Source organism: Pan paniscus, chromosome 7 (assembly GCF_029289425.2).
Source record: "Pan paniscus chromosome 7, NHGRI_mPanPan1-v2.0_pri, whole genome shotgun sequence".
Classification (NCBI taxonomy): domain Eukaryota; kingdom Metazoa; phylum Chordata; class Mammalia; order Primates; family Hominidae; genus Pan; species Pan paniscus.
In genome coordinates, this window is record NC_073256.2 from 35,582,891 (window position 1) to 35,603,588 (window position 20,698).

Below are 20,698 nucleotides of genomic sequence, written 5' to 3' on the forward strand. Positions count from 1 at the left end.
TAAATTAACACTTTTTAAAATATAATGCTTTTACTTCCAAAAGATATAAAAATATGAATTCCATAATATTCAGAAAGTGTAATAAAAATTGTAAGTGATAAGAAATCACTGTGGTTTGTAAAAAATTGGTAGCATTTTTAATTTCTTAGTAGTTCATAAAATAATGGTACACCTTGCAATGTTGCATCTTAGATTCTGTGAAATACTTTATTTGTAGTTCTCTATGTAGCATAATCAGTATTTTTGGCACACATCTTAAAAATGGAGGAATATACCTATAATTGTGACTATATGCACAGAGAAAGTTTTCTGGGAAAGATAAATTTTGTCCAACACTGTGAAGAGAGAGAGGTGTACTTACGAAAAATAGAATAGAAAAGATAAGAGAATGGAGAGGGATCTGAATGAGGATAGATTTTTTTTTAATGGACTGAGTAGACAGTTTTTGGAAAAATAAATGTAAAGAAGTACAAGTTAAAATGACAACATATCTTTTCACCTTGCACATTGAAAGGATAGTTATATAATGTATAGTATTGAGCTTGGGGGCAATTCAGAACTCTCGAATGTTGCTGGTGAGCTGTAAGTTTGGGGGCAGCATCTTTGGAGGGCAATAGAGAAATATCTCACAGTTTTACTTGTGGGACTATCATATCCCAATACATGGGTTAGTAAATTTGCATGTCAATAAATAGATTTATTCAATGAAATACTATATAACTATTAAAATAATAACTGAAAAAAGTAGGAGATCCACTTATGTTTATATGACATGATCTGTAAAATATTTTAATGGGAGCAAAGTAAGGTATGAAAGAATGTGTACTGTACTAGTTTGTGTTTAGAATATACTTTGATTGCATAGAACTATGTTTTAGTTTTATTAAAGTTATATGCATATATTTTTAAAAGACAACTCTAAAGTCTTTAAAAAAAAAAAAAAAACCACCATCCCTCTGTTGTGCTTCTCAGAGGCAATCACTTTCAAATCTTTTGGCAGTTTCTTTTGGTATCTACCTTCATATTTCAAGATAATATGTTTATATCAACATTTTTGATTGGTCTTATTTTTAGCTTGTTAACTATTTATTGACTTCCTACAATGGAAAAGAAGGATTTGTCTCCCTTACTCAAGTCCCCCTCCAAGACACACAGACATGTTTCCCCTCCACTATCCTTTCAGTATACAGTATAACCTGAGTTAATTATGATGTCATCTTCAGTTATTATATTTGCTTCCTTATACATCTTCTTACTTTCCCTAGAGTTGTTAATTTTCTCCTTTGCAGTTTGCTTGTTTGTCTACCTTTTATTTAGTTATAATTAACTTCTCCCAGACTGGTGACCAGAACTATATATTAGTTATGATTAAGTTCTCCCAGACTGGTGACCAGAACTATACATGCATGGTTAATATATTTAAATATGTAAGGTAATAGGTAAGGTTTTGTTATGTTAGAAATGCCTGCTGGAGCTTTCCATCCTACTGTCCCATCTAGAATGGTTGTCCTCTAGGCCTGGCCCAGAGGTGTTATTCTAGGATCTCCCCTCTCTCTCTCTTCAAGATTGTATTTAACCCTCTCTATCTCCTAGGTCATCCTGTTTCTTATCTTTTATTTTTTGGAATGGAGCATAAACCTCCATATTTCCTGAGAAAGTTGCACAGTAAGTAAATTTTGAGATCTCGTATGCTGAAAATGCCTTTATTGTACCCTTCTACTTGGCTAACGGCTCGTCCAGGGATAGAAATAGAGTATGGTATACCTTTTCCCTCAGAATTCTGAAAGCATTGCCCCACTGTCTTCCAGCTTCCAGTTTGTTCCCAAGAAATCAGATGCTATATTCTGATCCATTACCTTTTTCTCTTCTTTCTAGGACTTAGTAGAATCTTCCCTTTGCCCCTACTATTCCAAAATTTCAAATTAATGTACCTTGATAAAGGTCTTTTGTTTGATGTTTGTGCTGAGCACTCAACAGTCTTTTCAACCTAAAAACTCATGGCATTCATTTCTGGAAAAAAAATGTAATTATTTATTTGAGAACTTCTTGCCCTCTTGTTTTCTCTGCTCGGTTTTCGTGGTATTTCTATTATTCAGATAATGAATCTCCTATACTCAGCCTGTAATCTTTCTTTTCCACTGTTCATGTCTTTGTCTTTTTATTGTACCTTTTAAAGATTTCCTCTTAGTCTTCTATCTGCATTCTTGAGGTTTTTTTTTTTTAATTTCATCATATTCTTTTTTCTTGAGTTTTCCTTTTTTATTTTCTCCCATTCTCATTTCATCTATTATCTTTTATTCTCTCTGATTATTTCAGTTTCTTTAAAGTTTTCTTGTGCTCCCTTCATTGCCTTATTTCTTTTTTTCCCATTTGTATTTTGGGTTTCTCATATTAGAGGTATTTCTCAAATATCTGGTAATCCTTTGGTATATGTTCATATTTACAAAGAAATTTGAATCTCTGTGTGGCTGAGATGAGCTTTTGACTGATGGATTTTATTATTTGCTGTTGTAGCTGGGGCATTTCATACGAGGAATCTTGACTATCAGTATGTATAGGTCTTTTCTCTTTGGCTGGCCAGATTTCGCCTGCCTGGCAGTTTAAAGGTTGGCTGCTATTTTGTTCAAAGTTGAGTGTGAGAAAGAAATCTTGAAGCCCCTTTCTTCAGTATGTTACCCCCAACTTCAATCCTCTCTTCTCCTTGTGCATATAACACCTCTCTGGTGGCCAGGCACGATGGCTCACACCTGTAATCCCAGTACTTTGGGACGCTGAGGCAGGTGGATCACAAGTCAGGAGTTCAAGACCAGCCTGGCCGAGATGGCGAAACCCCATCTCTACTGAAAATACAAAAATTAGCCAGGTTTGGTGGTGCACGCCTGTAGTCCCAGCTACTCGGGAGGCTGAGGCAGGAGAATCACTTGAACCTGGGAGGTGGAGGTTGCAGTAAGCTGAGATTTGGCCACTGCACTTAGCCTGGGTAACAGAGCAAGACTCCATCTCAAAAAAAAAAACAAAAAAAAACAAAAAAAAAACCTCTCTCTGATTTGACCACTGAAGGGTTTTCTGCTGATGTGTTTGGAAGGGGAGATCCAGGGGGATGAGTTTCAGGCAGGGAGGAGCCTGTAATGTAAATTCTTCCTAAACAGTTTCAATCATTCATTCTTATAGTACAACCTTGAGAGGTACCTGAATCCTTCACTTAAGCCTTTGAGGAACTCTGTGGGGTGAGTCTGCCACTTTCAAGGTGTCTCCGTATTGCAGGCATTTAAGTTCTCTATGGTCTATGAGTTTATTACCATATGTTTCTGAGATTTAAAAATTTTGTCTCTGTACTCTCTTCCAGTTTTCCTGTCCTTGAGAAAGAAACCTATACTGAAAAAAAATTCCTTTCCTGTCATTATAGTATAGTTTCAAGAGGGAGTGAGGAAAAATCGGCATCCAAAACAACATATTTAACTCCATAGTTACACATAGTTCTAATATATCTGGAAGTACCCACAAGGAACTTAAGGATGGTTATCTTTGAAGATGGGGGCGTGGTTATATTTAATGAGCTGTTATTGAACTATTAGAGTATTGTTAGCATGGGCATGTTTACTTTTTAAGAAAAGCACATTTTTAACACTTAGGATCTCAGTCTGGTAAAAGTGGGAATAAATCATGAAGGCTATGTATTCGGTGAATTTATTCACCAAATCTAGAGTTAGACTACTTCTTGAAGTGGGAAGAGATGGTTTGAAGAAAAAATAAAAGTATTATGGTGATTGTAAATTTGTGGAACTACCACACAGTTTAGGTTTGGATGGTAGGACTGCAGAAGGAAAGAATTGAAAAAGGAACATCAGGGGGAATCAGTTACTCGGTTAAAAAAGGTAAAGATGGCAGCTACACTCTCTGACACAGTATATTCTGGTCACATTTACCATCAGAGACAAATGAACTTGATTATTAATCTAATTCAATATGGCATTTCCTATATGCGTATTTTTTAGGAATGAAGCAAGTAGCTTAAAGGTAAGCACATTAGCCTGCTAGCAGATTTTAAACTGAGGTAAAATGAGAGTTTAGGACAGAATAAAAGACAGTAAAGATATTTTGAGTGTATGCTATATCATGCTTTTGCAAGCTCTAGGTGCTATAAGAGTTAAATATTTAAGCTGAAAAATCTGTGAAAAGCACCCTGAAAATCTATACTTTTTTATGTTATTGCTCTTTGGTGCTAAGAGTTTGTCAAGTAAGTGATTATCTTATGTACCATTCGTGCTGTAATATTTAATTACAGTGAGTGTACAGAAGATTAGCTGTCACAAAGATTCTTTTGAAATCAGATTGCACATCAAAACTACACTGTGCCCTGCTAAGTAGGCAAATTTAAGAAAGAGGAGAAGGTGATGTCAAGACGTATTGCAAAATGAACAAATAAAGCAATAGGATTTGCTTGTTGTTCAGCCTATTAAAGCATAGCCAAATGTCAGCCTTCATTTGTCAACTTAAATATGTTTTTTCTAAAATTTACAAAGATTCAGTCTATGGAAAGTATCCTTTACTATTTGGACTGAGAAGTAAATTAAGCAAAAGGAAATACTAAATAGATTATGCTACTAATTCAGTTTCTCATAGTGATAAATTGCCACATAAAGATGTATGGTAGTAATTCAGATAGAGATATTTGTTGCCTTTTATTTTTGTTATTTGACTGATTAGCAAATTAACTTATGTGTTTTTGCTCCCAGATATGTGAGGTTTTAAAAGCCTGGGTTAATTTCTGCTCCACAATAGCTAAACCCCAAATACAATGTACACTGAACCATTTCTAGTGTCCTGTGATGTCTTCCCTTCAAAAACAAAAAACAAAAACGGGGTAAAAATATTTTTTTAAAAAATCTAAGTGCTGAGCCCCAAGTAGCCAGGAGTGGAAACTATCAGTTTAGAGCCTGAATTGGACTTGCTAGAAATCACCAGGAACCAGACCACATAAGGGGAGGCTCCTCAGCTAGAGCAACAGAGTTCACAGATGGTTGGAACTGGAATGGTTGGGAGCCTGCGGGCTTTATGGAGAGGAGGGATTGCCCTGAAGCCAGAGTTCTCTACTGACAGTGTGTGAGCATATTCAGCTTTGAAACAGCAGTGAGGGAGAGGACCTGAATGGGCCCTCCTCTTCTGAGTTAAAACTTTTAAGGGAATCCCAAAAGTTCCTGAGATCAGTGTACACACACACACACACACACACACACACACACACCCCAGAATGAAGCAGAAGAAACTATCCCAGAAGAGTCTTACATGATAATCAAGCATAAACTTTTAAAGAATTCAACCAAATCCAGATAAAGGTAGCCACTATGAGTGAAAATCAAAGGCAACAATACATTTAGACTGCAGAAAATGCATATGTTGGAACTGAATACAAAATACAGAATACAGGCTATATGTGAAATTAACTTTGAAATTTCAAAAATTGTTACACAAAATGAGAAAACTGTAGGGATTAAACAGATACACTTATGAGATAGAATTTCTAGAAATAAGCATTTGCTGAAATCAAAACCTCCATTGGAGAGCCATGACTATTAGACTTATCCTTCTACCATAAACAACTACGACATTGTACAACAAATAATTCAGGGCCTTGATCCTTGAAAGAAGGGAAAACTATGTGGTGGAACTCTGCATTCAGTGGCTTTCTTCCTGGAAGGGCTTTCCAAACTACAGCAGAAGTAAGTGGAGCCCAGACAAAAAAGAGTTGCATGGGATGGCAGAAATGGGACCAGAGTTAAGAATAGCTCAAGTAGCTGAAATTTATGGGACAGAGTACCAGGGAAGGGGAGCTGTGCAGAAAAGAAGCACCAAAAATCTGCATAGGGGTACTCTTAAGTCTGACTGAATACTAAGCTGTACGTAAGCAAGGCAAGACTTCATGGGGCACGGCAGAAAACAGTCACTGGAGGTCCCATAGTGCTGGGAGCCATCAGTGTTCAAATCAGCCAGTGTGTGAAGGTCTCACTGAACAACCCAAGCATTAAGTAAAGGTCACAGGTTAGGGGTAAGGCTACTGTACCTCTAAAGTAAAGACAACTCTTGACCTATCCTAAAATTAAGCCTTGACAGGACCAAGCTATCCTATCAGTACCGCAGCTACCTGCCAGAACAAAACTCAATACCTGCACAGGAAGACAGCAAATTCCTACTGTCAACAGTGTAGTATCCATAACATCCACTATAAAGTAAGCCAATATTAGGCTAAGCAGGAAAATGTGACCCTTAAAAAGGGGAGAAAGTCATTCATAGAAAAGGCCCAGAGGTGACCCACATATTTGAATTAGCAGATAAAAACTTTAAGAACTATTATAAACATGTTCAAGGGTTTAAGTAAAAATAATAGCATAATAGGTAAAGAGATGGTAATTACAGACAGAACAATGAAAACTATAAAAACCAAATGAAAATTTTAGAATTGAAAAATACAGTACTTGAAATAAAAATTCATTCTGTGAACCTAATAGAAGATTGGAGACAGAAGAAATGATCAGTAAACTTAAAGGCAGGGAAATACAAGCTATCCAAACTGATGCACAAAAGAAAAAACTATTGAGGAAAAGAAAAGAATAGCAGCTCAGTGAACTATGGAACCACACAAAACAGACTACTGTAAGTGTAATTGGAGATCAAGAAGAGGGGAAGAGGGTGGGAGAGTAAAAGAAAAATTGAAAAAGTTCTAACCAAAATTCTTCCCAAATTTGAAGAAATGTGTAAGAGTTTCAAGAAGTTTAACCCCAAACAAACCCACATCAGTTCATATCCTAATTAAATGGCTAGAAAGCAAAAACAAAAATTTTTTTTCAGAGACAAAAGATATATACAAGGGTAATGATAAGAATCAGTGCTGACTTATCAGTAACAATGGAGAACAGAAAATAATCATATAGTATCTTTAAATGGTGGAAAGAAAAAAGTGTCAAACTGGAATAGTATATTCAGTAAAATAGTCTTTTAAAATAATGGTTATATAAAGACACCTCCTGATAAATACTGTCGGAGAGAATGTAACCAGCAGACCTGCACATTGGAAGAGTTAAAAGAACTTCTTTAGGCAGTTGGGGAATGAAACTAGCCAAAAATTTTGATACATACAAAATAAAGTTCACCATGTAAATGATAAATGTTTAGTAAAATATACAGTGTTTTCCCTTAAGTGTATAAAAAGGCAATTGAGACTAGGCATGGTGGCTCACACCTGTAATCCCAGCACTTTGGGGGACTGAGGCGGTGGGTCGCCTGAGGTTAGGAATTCAAAACCATCCTGGGCAACATGGTAAAACCCCATCTCTACAAAAATACAAAAATTAGCCGGGCGTGGTGGTGCATGCCTGTAATCCCAGCTACTCAGGAGGCCAAGGCAGAAGAATCACTTGATTGAGGTGGAGGTTGCAGTGAGCCGAGATCGCACCATTGCACTGCAGCCTGGGAGCAAGACTCTGTCTCAAAAAAAAAAAAAAAAAAGAAAAGAAAAGAAAAAGAAAAAGGCAATTGACTCTTTAAAATGAAAATAATGCATTGCCGCGTTTATCATTAAATTATTTGATAATATTGCAAAGGACAGAAAGGGGCAAATAGAAGTATACTGTTGTAAGATTGTATTGTAGGTGCAATGGCATAGTATTATTTCAGTTAATATAGATTGCGACTCATAGAACCGTAAGTGAGTTAAAATGCAGTAATTTTTTTAAATGGCTAAACCATAATGCAGGAAAGTAGGAAACAAAAAAATGGGTACAACAAATAGAATGAAATAGCAAAGTGATTACATAAATTCAACCAAATTAGTAATTTTGTTAAATGTAAGTTCACTAAACATTCCAACTAAAACTCAGATGTTAATCAGTTTTTAATGAAGATTATCTGCTGCCTAGAAAATATGTATTTTATATATAAAGACATGGATAGAGTACATGTAAAATGATAGAGAAAAAAGATCCTATGTAAACAGTAATAAGAAACTGGAGTGGCTGTATTAACATCAGACAAAATGATGCCAAGGCAAGGAGTATTACCAGATGTAGTAGTTGGGGTCCAGTTAGGAGACAAAAACCACCATTTAAACAAGGAAATTTTAATGTAAGAAATGATTAGAATAATGGCAAATTGACTAGTGAAAGTTAAGATAATTTTAACAAATAAAAGACTAGCAGATATCAGGAGCAACCGTTATGGCTAAGACTGAGATAGAGCTCCCAATACAGAGCTTTCCCCCTACTAGGGCTGAAATCCAGATGTCTCTGGAAAGGGCACACCTTTGATTCACTGGATAGTGGAGAAGTCACTAAGGTGCCTCGTAAGTGGGAGCATAAGTGGGAGTTGCTAGAAGTTTCTGGGGTGCCAGGGGGGCCATCCACAGAAAGTGAAGTCTTAAATCATCAGAGTGAACTCACTGAGTGTCAGAGGGAGCTGGTGGTGGCTGGGCACTGCTGGAACTGAAATCTGGAGAAGCAGCCCTCTAGGAGCCCAGCATGCTTGCAGGACGGCCCTGGGATTCTAGGACTGAAAAGATGTGGGGAGCAGTGACTTGGTTTGGTGTGCAGGCCCATACCATCTGGGAAATCCCGGATAATCTCCAGCTGAACACTTGAGAAAATTGCAGCCTGCAGCATGGGAGAAACCACACAGGGAATAAGCATGCAGGGGAGGGTGGAGTGTGCCCTACAATAGCCTAGAGAGTGAATCATACCAGAACCAGGAAAGGAAAATCCCTTCCTCCTCCAGCATCCTCCAGAACCCTCTACTGACAAGGTTTAACACTCGGCTAGCTAGCAAAGGAGAAATATTTCCAAAATCCATCTTCATTTATTACAAAGTAGGCCAAAATATGGTGAATTTGGAGCTAAGAGGAAATAAATCAATAAACAGCATAGTCTGCCCCTTTGAGTACTCACTGTCCATATATACCTTCTACGCACACTTGAATGCCATACAATAATAACTCTACATTTCACCTAACAGGATACTCATCATCTCCAAAATGAGGAGATGCAACAATCATTGCATACAGTGCTGTGGCTATATTAATTGCCCTTTAGAATCATCACAGTTCCACTGGATAGTCTGTTGCCCAAAGACTAATTGTGAATTTAACCTCTAGCAACTTGCATATAAAATTTTTGTTATAGAAGGGAGCAAGAAGAGGAAAATGTGAGCATATATACATAACTACATACATATGAAGAGCAAAAAAGGAAATATGCAAAATGACTACAGCCCTTTTTTCTGCAGTTGGTCACAAGGCCCTAATTGTTACTTATGGCTTACTTCTTCTACTGTTCATTGATTTCGCCCACCTCCAGCCAGAACCTGGTAGAGTAATTCAAACTCTCATTCCTGAAAGTTCCAAGTCCTCAATTATCCTGCCTTTTATTTTGGTTTCTGTACTTTTCTACTACACTTTTCTATTGCATATGGAGTACTAATATACACCCCAAACTGTCTCCTGGGTTACAGACATAGTCTTCCTTGCCCCTAATGTATAAAGGCAACCCAGTTTCCTCTTGGCAATAGGGATCAGTCACTCCACCTAGTAGAGCAATCCACCTTTCTTCTGCCTGTTGATTCAGTAGCATGAGGAGTCCAGAATAGCCAAATGGAAATCTTTCTCCAATTCAGTGGAACCATTGTGTCTTATGGTGGAAACCATGTTCCCTTTAAGAACTCAGATCTCTGAAATGGCAGAGCTCAAAGATGCCAGAAGCAGCAGCAAATATTCTGCAAGTGTGTTGTTAAGTGTTGCTATGGTCTGAATGTTGGTGACCTCCCAAAATTTATATGTTGAAATCTAATCACAAACGTAATAGTATTAAGAAGTGGGGCCTTTAGGAAGTGATTAAGTCATGAAAGTGGAACCCTCATAAATGAGATTAGTGCCTTGGTAAAAGAGGTGCAAGGGAACTGTTCACCCCTTCCTCCAGGTGAAGAGCCACAAGAAGATGCCATATTGGAAGCAGAAAGCAAGCCCTCGCCAGGCACTGAATCTGCTTGATCTGGGACTTCCCAGCATCTAGAACTGTAAGAAATAAGTTTCTGTTGTTTATGAATTACCCAGTATAAGGTGTTTTGTTATAGCAGCTGAAACAGACTAAGACAAATATAATAGAGGAGCCATTCTTTCATCCTACTTTTGATTCCTGAACCCCTGTATTCTGGTTATGATGGGGAAAGTGCACTATCTAGTTGTTTGTTTTTAATTGGAGGATTAGTCCAATCAAACTGCTCCACTATTAACAGAAGCTGGAAATAAACCCCTTTGTTATTGACATTTTTTGCTAACCATTAAGATTTTTGTTATTTATGGATTATCTATTTCTGTCTTTTGCCACATATATTTTTTTAAATCTATTCAGTCACTCTCTTTGTATATCAAATATATAGATCATTTGGCTGTCCTATAAGTTGCACGTATTCTTCCAGTGTATTATTTCAGTTTTATTTATATATATATATCTCAAAGATTTTCATTTTTATATATTTGGATGTGATCTTTTTAGTTGCCATTTCCTTATTGCTTTTAAGCTTAGAAATACCTCTTCCAATTTAATAAATATTCTGTCATATATTTTATTGTTTCTATTTTCTTTGCATATAACTAAAAAAAATCCACCTGGGACTAATTTTGTTACCTGGTAAAAAATGAGGACCTAGTTTGTTTGACCCACAAATATCTAACCAACTTATCCAGCACTATTTATGGAATCATTCTTCCTTTTTGCCACCTAATATAATGCAAATTATATTTTAAATATTTAAAAAGATTTTTACATACCTAAATCTATTTCAGCATACTCCTTGTGTGGGGATGTAAAGAAATAAACTATTCTCTTCATTTGGACTATCTGGCTGTTCTTGTAACTACATTGTTTTACTTACTTTATAATATGTTAGACTATTTTGTAAGACTAACGTGCCTCCCTCTTCAATAGCCACATGTAAATTCCTCTTCTTTTTAATTTTTAAAAACTATTCATACTGGCTTATCCTTTCAGATGAATATTAGAATTGTTTCATCTTCTCCAAGTGAGATTTTTATTTACTCACTTTAAAATTATAAATTAATTTGGACTGATTGACAATTGTATTATGGTTCTCCAGAGAAACAGAACCAATGGGATGTACATAAAGAGATTTATTGTAAGAAATCGGCACATGTGATTATGGAGGCTGACAAATCCCAAGATCTGCAGGGGCAGGTGGCAAGCTGGAGACTCAGGTGAGCAGATGTTGTATTTCTTATTTCAATCCTAAAGCCTGAGAACCAGGAGAGCCAATGGTGTAGTTCTAGTCCAAAGGCTGGCAGGCTTAAGATCTAGGAAGAGCTCATGTTTCAACTTGAAAGCAGTTGGGCAGAAGGAATTGTCTTACTCAGAAGAAAGTCAGCCTTTTGTTTGTTTGTTTGTTTGAGACGGAGCCTCACTCTGTCACTCAGGCTGGAGTATGGTGGCATGATCTCTGCTCCCTGCAAGCTCCACCTCCCAGGTTCACACCATTCTCCTGCCTCAGCCTCCCGAGTAGGTGGGACTACAGGTGCCCACCACCACGCCTGGCTAATTTTTTTATTTTTTAGTAGAGACGGGGTTTCACCGTGTTAGCCAGGATGGTCTCGATATCCTGACCTCGTGATACGCCCGCCTTGGCCTCCCAAATTGCTGGGATCATAGGCGTGAGCCACCACACTGGCCGAAAGTCAGCCTTTTTGTTCTCTTCAGACTTTCAAATGATTGGATGTGGCCTGCCCACATTAGGGATAGCAATCTGCTTTAGTCTACTGATTTAAATGTTAAACTCCTCCAAAAACACCCTCACAGACACACCCAGAATAACATTTGTCAAGTATCTGGGCACCAAATGGCCCAGTCAGGTTGACACATGACGTTAACCATCACAACACCTTTATACTATACCATTTCATTCAGTGATAATTATTTGAGTTCAGTTGTATATTCTACTTACAAGTCAAGATTTATGGGTTTCATTATCCAGGTCATGCCTGCTTCTTACAATTATGGTCTTTCCTATAATATGCATACCTATTGTTGCTTTTAAGAATGGACATTTGGCCAGGCGCAGTGGCTCATGCCTGTAATCCCAGCACTTTGAAAGGCCAGGGCAGGTGGACCACAAGGTCAGGAGTTTGAGACCAGCCTGGCCAAGATGGTGAAACCCCGTCCCTACTAGAAATACCAAAATTAGCCAGGTGTGATGGTGGGCAGGAGTAGTCTCGCTACTCGGGAGGCTGAGGAAGGAGAATTGCTTGAACCTGGGAGGTGGAAGTTGTAGTGAGCTGAGATTGCGCCACTGCACTCCAGCCTGCGCAACTGAGCAAGACTGTCTCAAAAAAAAAAAAAAAGGACATTTTTCCCGTTAGATTTTCTATCTGATTTTTGTTGGTATACAGAGAAGCAGCTGATTTTATTTGTTCAGCACTTAACTGAACTCTTGGTAGTTCTGAAAGTTTTTCAATTGATTCTCTTAGGTTTTCTGGTGGGCAGTCATATTACATGCAAACTACGGCAAATGTGTCTTTGCCCTATCTACATTATTGCTTCTATTTCTATCTTCTGTATTATCGCATTGATCATAGCCTCCAGAAGAGTGTAAAATACTAATAGAGGCAGCAGAAATCTTTCGAATTCCCATTTTAGTAGGATGATCTCTATAATCCTTCAAATTAACATTTTGCTGTTGATCAGAAGAAAGTATCCTTTATTTCCTGGATTTGGAAGAAAAAGGATTGAGTGTTGAATCATCTCAAATGCCTTTCAGTAGTCACTGATAAATCGGTTATATCATTTTTCTAACTTGATCTCCAGATGTAATATATCTTTTTATAGGCTTCCTATATTAAATTATTCTACGTTAGTGTAATAAACTCAACTAGATCATTCTTTTCATTTTCTGATCTTGGACAAGTTGACTTCTCTATGTTAGCTTCTTCATCTATAAAGTAGAGCTAAAAATTGTACTTATTCCATGTTATAGGACATAGTTGAGATAATTCACATAAAGTAACTTCATGGAAAATACCTAGCACAATCTCCAACACAACACATAGGGTATGTTCAGCTAGTATCATCATCATGGTTATTAACCAGTAGGCTGGAATACGGTTACAGCAGGGAAAATTATATTTCCCTAAGAGTTTTCTTATATTCATGAGAGGGACATTTCTCATATATTTTTAAAGAAAATAAAGTAGGTATTTTTAGATTTCTATGTATGAATCACGGACAGCAACAATAAAAAAGTTATTTTTCATTATTTTATTGTAAAGCAATGTTGTTTGCTTATACCTATCTCCTTGGGTTAAATACGAAGTCCCTTGTACAGTTGGGTTGGGTTCATGGCCTTGTGACTACCGCAGTTGCACGAAGCTCCATGTCAGAAGGGCCCCACATATGGGTTTTAATCCTCCGCTGTCACCCTTTTGAAATTCTTAACAATTTTTAAGTCACTGGGAAAATGGAGCTTGTGGAGGGGATTAGAGCCTCTGCTCACTCATGGCTCTCCTTCCCATTCCGTCCCCACCTTCCTAGGATTCTTGGCTACCCTCTGTCTTGCCAAGGGCCTCACCCTTCCCACCCTGTCCAGCTACTGCTGCCAGTCTTCATCCCCCAACAGGGGCCTGGGTGCAGGTATACACAGGAGTTGGGCAGGGCATACGTGACCCAGAAAGTCTTCAGGCAGAGCATGGTGGAAGCCATTCTACCCTAGGCTGGCAGTGCCGTGGTGCAGAGGCTGTAGCCAACTGGGGACCACAACTCAGGGGAGATAAACCTTTTTTTTTTTTTTTTTGAGACGAAGTCTCGCTCTGTTGCCAGGCTGGGGTGCAATGGCGCGATCTCAGCTCACTGCAACCTCCGCCTCCTGGGTTCAAGTGATTCTCCTGCCTCAGCCTCCCAAGTAGCTGGAACTACAGGTGCACGCCACCATGCCCGGCTAATTTTTGTATTTTTAGTAGAAACGGGGTTTCACCATGTTGGCCAGGATGGTCTTGATCTCTTGACCTCATGATCGGCCTCCCAAAGTGCTGGGATTACAGGCGTGAGCCACCATTCCCGTCCAAACCTTTCTTTCACTTATCTTCAATCCAAGTACGTAAAGGCTTCTAGCCCAAAGGTTGCAATATCCTTGGGGTTGCCTATGTACCCCTATCTAAGGTTGGCTTATCAGTGCCATGAGGTATGAATTATGTGATTTCAGTGATTCTACGTAGGAGTTAAATGTTCTATTTGCATTTAAAACTGGCATTGCCCAATATAAGCAGTAAACATCATACTAATTTTTTTCTCCCAGTGGCTGTGAGAACATCGTATTAATAAATTTTTTTAAATTTTATTTACTTAGAATGACATTAAATAGCACATAAAAACACTACGACAAGTTGAGAGAGACAGACCACGGAAGGAAGAAAAAAGTTTTATATTTAATACCTTAAACCACACTATTTCCTGCTTTTAAAAAAAAAAAAAAAAAAAGGGCCCTGTATTTTCATTTCACACTGGGCTTCAAAAACTATGTAGCCTATCTTTTCTTGGGATATGGGAATTTGGGCCAGTATGCAAGTATGTAAGTATGTCTAAGTTTGGATAAATACAGGATGGTAAGAAACAGACAAGGGAAAGAGTAATATTTTCTTTTCCTTTTTGTTTTTTTTTTTTTTTTTTTGAGACAGAGTCTCGCTCTGTCGCCAGGCTGGAATGCAGTGGCACAATCTCGGCTCACTGCAACCTCCGATTCCCAGATTCAAGCAGTTCTCCCGCCTCAGCCTCCTGAGTAGCTGGGACTACAGGTGCACACCACCACGCCCAGCTAATTTTTTGTATTTTTCATAGAGACAGGGTTTCACCATGTTGGCTGGGATGGTCTTGATCTCTTGACTTTGTGATCCGCCCGCCTCAGCCTTCCAAAGTGCTGGGATTACAGGCATGAACCACCATGCCCAGCCAAGAGTAATATTTTCTATTACATGGAAGTGGATTTTGATTTTCTCAAAATTATAATGGAGGAAGGAATATTAAGATGGTAAAAATGCTCATGATACCAAAGATGTCACCCGCGTAGTGATAAACTCTTAAGAGAATTTGATGTTTAAAGAGTTATGATGTCTGATCTGATTTCTTGAGTTTCATCAATAAGAATGAGGGACTCAACAACCAAATTCCAAAGAGGTTTGCATTAAAAAGGGTGTAACTCCAGCAGAATGTAAATGTATGTAAAATAGATAATAGCAAGATGTTATAATGTTCTTATTTTGAATGAGGCAGAAGCTGTTTCGGAAAAAAAGAAATAGAGGTTTAAAGAACACAGAACATACCTTCAACCGTCATGGCAGGGTGGTGGACCACAAGGAAATGACTGTCACAAGTCAGCTAATCTTGGAACAAATTAGGGAAGGAAATGATGAACAACAGCTGCAAAGAAAAAAATGCAAGAATTCGCAAATGATGTCCACTTTGTCTTTAATTTACCCAATGCTGGAAAGAATACTGGTCACCTCACTTTTCGGTAATACACGCACCATCGTCTTCAGACACAGAATGAGAAATAATTAAAAGTCACTGAGACGGCTCTCACCTCCTGTACTTCATTATCACACAATGTCTTGCTAGAGAGGCATTTTCATTCCAGATGAATATGTGGTTGATTAGCGCTTTTCCAAAAGCAAATTGTCTAAGGTTCTCTGTACTGGATTTCCTGGTACCAATTCCTCATTAAGGTGATTCATGAATTTTTTTTCAATTAGGTTCATATGTCTTTTTAAAAATTAATTTGGTGTCTACCTTTCAACTAAATGAACGAGCCAGTGTATCATTCAGACAGGTGTGGACTTGCATAACTATTAAGTTAAATGAGCCTTGCATAGAATTGAGAAAATGGGCAAGGATTAAAAGTGGAATCTGAACAGGAATCGCTATTTCAAAAAGAACAAATTAGAAAATATGAATAAACAGTTGAACTACATGAGCCCTTCCATTCAGAATAGCATGGCAGGTAAGCATGGGCTCTGGAGTCAGACTTCTCTGAGTTCTAGTCTTGGCTCTTTTGCTAACTTCCTTTGTAATTAAACAAGGTCGTAACACTTTCCACCTCTCAGCTTTTTCATGTGTGAGATGAGATCATGATAGCAGCTGTGTCCTTGGGTGGTGGTGAGAATTAAATGGGAAATCGCCTTTAAAGCACTGAACTGAGCACATAGTAAACATTTAATAAACGTTAGTTCCTATTATTCCTAAAATAATACTATTCATTGAGAATCAGCTTATTAGTGATCAATGCTAACTTGACCTTAACGATTAAAATAAAGATAAAAATTCATGGGCTATCGAAACCTATAATGTGGTACTCATTATTCAAGTGGAATGAAAACGGTGAAAAGAAAATGTTTTTTCAAAATTTCATCTGGCAAATATTGCCAAATAATTTAAAGCAACCCTACATGTTTTTTCTATACCTCATTATCCTGTTCCATGAGGGGGAAGAAAGGATGTATTTTAATTGTTGTGACCACCTTCATCTATTGAAGTCTCGATTTTTCAGGCACCTCCTTCGTTTTATTAAATATTTTATGCTGTGCATGTGAAATATGTAGTCCATGTACCCAGGGATATTTCTGTCTACTAGTTTTCCTTGTTCCTAAAAACAGAAATGAGGAATGCCTACGGCTAAAAAGAAAAAAAAAAAACTGTCTTCCTGTCAGCAGCTCCTTCTGCTGATATCTCACCGATGCCAAATTATATATTCATGTAATTTGCATTTTCCCACTCTTAGTTTTTTTTTTTTTTAATCATTAGGTCAAAAGCTAAAATGCATTCCTTTTTATAGCAGAAAATTGCTCCTGTTTGTTCAAAGCCAATTTGAAAGATTTGATCATCAGAAAAACATATGTGTCTATATATAATTTCTAAATTTGGCTTCAAACCCCTACTTACTTAGTAGTGCCACACAACAGCTTTTTTTAATGTAAGATTTTCCTTTAAGAAATGGGAATAAAGCTCTAGGTATTTATTTTTTGAAAAGTGCTGTTTAATCCTGTGCTTAGCATAGTGCCTGGTATTTGATAGATAACAAATATATATTTGTTGAAAAATAAGTGAATGAATGAATGAATAAGCAAAGTAAGGCATATCGAGCCTGAAAGATAGATATAGTCTGCTTGACTTTTCCTTTACTGCTTGACACATTTCCTAACTTTTTCTACCTCCTAACATTAAAACAAAAATACAATGACTTACTTGAGAGTTTTCTAGTAAGACGCATGTCCCAGCAACTAAAAAGCAACTCCAGCCGGGTGCAGTGGCTCACGCCTGTAATCCCAGCACTTTGGGAGGCTGAGGTGGGTGGATCACAAGGTCAGGAGATCAAGACCATCCTGGCTAACAGGGTGAAACCCTGTCTCCATTAAAAATACAAAAAATTAGCCGGGCGTGGTGGCACGCGCCTGTAGTCCCAGCTACTCAGGAGGCTGAGGCAGGAGAATTGCTCGAACCCACGAAGTGTAGGTTGCAGTGGGCCGAGATCACGCCACTGCACTCCAGCCTGGGCGACAGAACAGGACTCTGTCTCAAAAACAACAACAAAAAAAGCATCTCCATGAGACGGATTTTTTTCTCGGGTACTAAATGCTGATAGTAGCTAACATACAGTCATCACATATATTATGCATATAAAATGCTTAGCATATATATACATACATATATGCCAGATACTATGCTGAGCATTTTATGCACATACTGTTATTAATATCCTCAACATTCCTATGAGAGAGTAGATAATATAAGCCCCACCTCATACCTGAGGCATAAAGAAGTTAAGTAATTTCCCTAGGGTTATATAGCAATAAGGATAAAACCAAGACTCAGACCCAGGTTGCCTAATTCCTGAGCCAAGCTCTTAACCACCATGATGAATTCCTTACTGTGATGCAAGAGTACTGGGAAGTAAACAGAGGTGACTTCTAAGCCATGGAAGAGGTGCCAGTGAGACTATGGTTTGGTGGGAAATTTAGGACTCTTGACCATTGCTGTGGAGCTGGAGCAGACTGGGCACGAGGTATCGGGAAAAGACGGAATATTAAAGCGAAGAACTGGATTGGGGGAAGGCATATTATTGGCCTGTATCTAGGGTCATATAATTTATCATCCAAACCAGGACACTTTTGAAAGTGAAAAGGGACTCTATTCAGAATTACATCAAGACAGTGCTACAAACTGGGACTGTCCAAGCTAAACTAGGACATGTAGTCATCTTCCCCATGTCCCTCTCTTGCTAACTTATATTTTCCTTTTTTCCTCTCTTATTCTCTTCTCCCTTTTCTCTCCCTCTTCGTCCTCCCTATGTCCCTCACTGGCTCTTTACATGTACCTTAAATGGCAGTAATTTGTTGCGTTTAACTGGAGTTGGGATGCTCATTAAGTGCCTCATGTTCGAACCGAGTTAAACAAATGCTCCAAAACAATAGTTCCGTTGTTGCTGTATTATTTATCTATTGCGGCATTGCAAATTACCCCAAATTGCAGGCGCCTAAGAAAACAAACATTATTTCCCACAGTTTCTGAGTCAGTCAGGAGCAGCTTTGCTGGGTGAGTCTAACTCAAGGTCTCTCCTGAGGGTGCAGTCAAGCTGTTGGCTCGCACTACAGGCATCAGAAGGAATGACTGCAGCTGGAGGACTGACTTCCAGAACACTCACTCACATGGCGACCCCCATCCTCTGCTACATGGCCCTCTCCATGGGGCTGCTCATGACAGGGCAGCTAACTTCTCACGGCGCAAGTGATGTGAGGCTGAGGAGGAAGCCGTGGTGTCTTTTTTTGAACCAGTCTTTGAAATTTCCCACTATTAATTCTGCTTTATTTTATTCATTAGAAGTGAGTCACTAAGTGCTATGGTCTGAATGTTTGTGTTCTGCCAAAATTCATATGTGGGAACCCTAAGCCCTAGGTGATGGCAGCGTTTAGGGGTGGAGCCTGTGTTAGTCCATTTTCACGCTGCTGATAAAGACATACATAAGACTGGCTAATTTATAGAGAAAAAGAGGTTTAATGGACTCACAGTTCCACGTGGCTGGAGAGGCCTCACAATCATAGCAGAAGGCAAAAGGCACATCTTACATGATAGCAGGCAAAGAGAGAATGAGAGCCAAGTGAAAGGGATTTCCCCTTATAAAGTCATCAGATCTCGTGGGACTTATTCATGACCACAAGAACAGTATGAGGAAACCGTCCCCATGATTCAATTATCTCCCACTGGGCCCCTCCCACAACACGTGGGAATTATGGGAGCTATAATTCAAGATGAGATTTGGGTGGGGACACAGCTGAACCATATCAGAGCCTTGGGAAGTGATTAGGTCCTGAGGATGAAGCCCTCATGAAAGAAATTAGCACCCTTACAAAAGAGGCCCCAGCAAGCGCGTTGGCCACTTCTACTATGTAAGAGTACAGAGAAAAAGCATCTTTGAGGGAACCAGAAAGCTGGCCTTCACCAGACATCAAATCTGCCAGTGGCTTCATCCTAGACTTCCCAGCCTCCAGAACTGTGAGAAAGAAATTTCTGTTGTTTAGAAGCTACCTAGTTTATGATACTTTATTATAGCAGCCAGAATGGACTAAGACACTAAGTCCACTCAGCACTCAGGGGTAGGGGATGAGCCTTCACTTCTTGAAAGGCAAAGTATCAAAGAATTTGTGCACATATTTAAAATCATCACAGTTACATAGTTTTTCAAACTGACTCTTTGATTTAATTTTACTTCTGCGGCCCTGTCCAAAGAAAACAACTAAATAGAAGGGGAATGTTAGATGAGCCAAGTCATTTATGGTATGTTATGCCAGTGAAAAATTAGAAAACACCTACATAATTAACAATAAGGGCATGGTTTAATGAATTATAGTACGTCTACAGAATAGAATACTGTGCAAATATTTAAAATTATTCTAGACTGGGCATGGTAGTAATCCCAGCACTTTGGGAGGCTGAGGCAGGAGGATCACTTGAGCCCAGGAGTTGGAGGCTGCAGTGAGCTATGATCATGCCACTGCACTGCAGCCTGAACAACAGAGCAAGATCCTGTCTCAAAAAACTTTTTTTTAATTTAATAAAATAATTCTGAAGCCTGTATAGCAGCATGAAAAAAATGTTTGTAATGAAATATTTATGAGAACACAAAATTGTATGTAGGCTATCATTTCAACTCTAAAAAGAAAACACACAAAAAGAGACCAGATGGAAACAAGCTAAAATAACAATGGTTGTGCTAATTGGTAAAATCATGGGAAGTTTTTATCTTTCTCTGTTTTCAGAGTTTCTGCTCTATAACTGTGATGTATTGTTCTGCTATATATAATTTTGTTATTTTTTATTTTAAAAGAGATAATTAAAGATAATATTGACTTTCTAAATAAGGAATTCAGTAGACTTTTTTTTTTTTTTTTTTTTTGAGACAGAGTCTCGCTCTGTCTCCAGGCTGGAGTACAGTAGTGTGATCTCGGCTCACTGCAGCCTCCGCCTCCTGGGTTCAAGTGATTCTCCTGCCTCAGCCTCCTGAGTAGCTGGGACTACAGGTGCCTCCCACCACACCCGGCTAATTTTTATATTTTTAGTAGAGACTGGGTTTCACCTTGTTGGCCAGGCTGGTCTGGAACTGCTGACCTCAA

At 38.4% G+C, this 20,698-nt stretch overlaps 1 long non-coding RNA gene across 1 annotated transcript; it reads left to right on the plus strand.

The window, feature by feature from the left end:
* The first annotated feature begins 1,679 nt into the window (after positions 1 to 1,679).
* On the plus strand, positions 1,680 to 18,501 carry LOC134731050 (uncharacterized). Its single transcript, XR_010113110.1, has 4 exons — positions 1,680 to 3,227; positions 9,960 to 10,056; positions 11,137 to 11,254; positions 15,309 to 18,501. It is a non-coding gene; the product is annotated as an uncharacterized LOC134731050 (long non-coding RNA).
* The last annotated feature ends 2,197 nt before the right edge of the window (positions 18,502 to 20,698 follow it).